This window comes from Jaculus jaculus, chromosome X (genome assembly GCF_020740685.1).
Source record: "Jaculus jaculus isolate mJacJac1 chromosome X, mJacJac1.mat.Y.cur, whole genome shotgun sequence".
Classification (NCBI taxonomy): Eukaryota; Metazoa; Chordata; class Mammalia; order Rodentia; family Dipodidae; genus Jaculus; species Jaculus jaculus.
Genome location: NC_059125.1, coordinates 91,715,947 through 91,718,284, shown reverse-complemented (window position 1 = coordinate 91,718,284; position 2,338 = coordinate 91,715,947). Strand labels below are relative to the sequence as shown.

Here is a 2,338-nt window from a genome sequence, read left to right as displayed (position 1 = left end):
CTTAACTTGTATACACCACTATGAGAAATAATTTATTTAAAATAGACCAGAGTTTGGCCCCTTCTTGCCCTGGGCCTGGTGTCGATCATGCCGCTGCTGGCGGCCTGGGACGCGGAGAAGCAGCAGCCCAGGACAGCTAGCTCTCCAGTGGCCCTGCGCATCCTGCCTGAGCCCGAGACAGAGGCACGGCCCTGGCTGTGAGAGGGGGACTGGGAAGTGAATTCGGATCCACCTGGGAGGGGGAGTGGACCGTGTCTGCCCTGGGCGGCAGAGGGGCGATGGCTACAGTTGATTATGGAAGATTCCCACAAGAGTAACATTTCTGGGACTGCACCTCAACCTGGTTCAGCAGTTCAGGGAGCTCATATTTCTCATATTGCCCACAGGTTTCATTTTTATCAGAAAGTGAGGAGTCTCAGGACTCATCTAACAGCACAGGCTCCTCACAGAAAGCTCATGGGATCCTAGCACGGTGCCCTTCTTCCAGAAAAATTTTGAAAGACCTCTCTTCTGAAGAAACACGAAGCAGAAAAGAAGATGGAGAAAATCCTGGAGTTTCTGCTGTTACTTCTATGTCTGTTCCAATTCCCATCTACCAGACCAGCAACAGACAGTACATTGCCATTGCCCCAAATGGAGCCTTGCAGTTGGCCAGTCCAGGCACAGATAGATGGAGTACAGTGACTACAAACCTTAACCATGACAAATTCAGGCAATCCTCAGCAAGGTACGATTCTCCAGTATGCACAGTCCTCTGATGGACAGCAAATACTTGTACCCAGCAACCAGGTGTTTGTGCAAACTGCATCAGGAGATGTGCAGACATACCAGATCCGCACCACACCATCGGCCACTTCGCTGCCACAAGCTGTGGAGATGACGTCGCCTGTCACTCTTACCTCTCAGGCAACTAAGACAGATGACCCCCAATTGAAAAGAGAAATAAGATTGATGAAAAACAGAAGCTGCTCGAGAATGTCGGAGAAAGAAGGAAGAGTATGTCAAATGCCTGTAGAATCGAGTTGCAGTCCTGGAAAATCAAAATAAAACTCTCATAGAAGAGTTAAAAACTTTGAAGGATCTTTATTCTCATAAAAGTGTTTGATTTTTTTTTTTTAAAGAAAGTATTTTTGTGGACTGACCCAAAAATTAGATGGATTTCTTTTTAGTGGAGTTTTATAAAGTTTTATAAAAGTGAAGCTAATTTTTATTTAGGCTTTTGCAATGCAAAGGTAAATAAATGTCTTTATGCAAGAGCCCTGGTCACAGGCTGAAGTGGCAAATGGCCTCAAGAAGCTACTGGCACAACTGGGGGCTTTGCGAACAAGAAACATCCTCAAGAAGTGAACTTCAGCAGTTCAAGTTTTCTAAGTCAATCCAAAAATGGTATATAAGGTGAAATTTAGTAAATTGAATTTGTAAATCAATTTACCCTGTATGTACGCATTTCTTACTCTTTCTTGGGATTGGCCTTTTTCAGTTGCAAGTGGTTATATGTGTATTTTATTTCTACCAATAAATTCTAAATTACAAATGTAAAAGAAAACTTGAACATTACTAAATATATAAATTATGTGGTCTGATTGTGTATACCTGTCATATTGTGAAGTTTTTTAGATGAGTTTTTAAAAGTAAGTTTGTTGAACTGGAGAGCATTTTTAAGAATGGGTTAACTGCTTCTAAGGTCTTTTCCTAAAAGGCTTGCAAGGTACATGAATGAAGTGGGATGATTTTGTAGCATTTGTTTTTTCATCAGAAAAATGGAGAAAAGAACTGTTTTAAAGTTTCATACTTTCAAATAGTTTTTTTTTTTTTTTTTTTTTTTTTTTTTTGCCTACTCTGGTAAAGGTGATTTTTACAAATACATACTGATTTGATTTTTTGATTCTGTATCCTAAATACTGTTGGATACCCATTACTTTTGTGCTTTAATAGAATGAAGTGTTTACAAAAGCTCTGAAAATACTTTTTATAAAACCTGAAAATGCATACCAAAGCTTTCCAAGAGAATTTTATAATCAACTTCATGTAAGGGCTGTCAGGTTCTGAGATAGAGCAGTTAGTTGAGGGAGTTTTACGTTAGAGACTATTAATGTAGCGAATGGTACCTTTATTAGAAGAGTGACTTGCCAATATATTTTTATAGCTAATCTTTATAAATTCTAATGTTGAGTTTTAATGATTATTTAAAATATTTTATGTAGTTTGTTTAGTGACAATCTGCATCTCATCCTTTTTATGTTATGAGAAAGTTATCAGATTGGCTAATATTTGAAATTATAAGTTTTATATGGAAATCTAAAGTTCAAAATGTCAGTTACACAGGTGTTAAACTCTG

At 38.6% G+C, this 2,338-nt stretch overlaps 1 pseudogene; it reads left to right on the top strand.

Moving 5' to 3' along the window:
* The first annotated feature begins 294 nt into the window (after positions 1-294).
* Positions 295-1,114, top strand: LOC101613290 (annotated as a pseudogene).
* Positions 1,115-2,338: the final 1,224 nt, after the last annotated feature.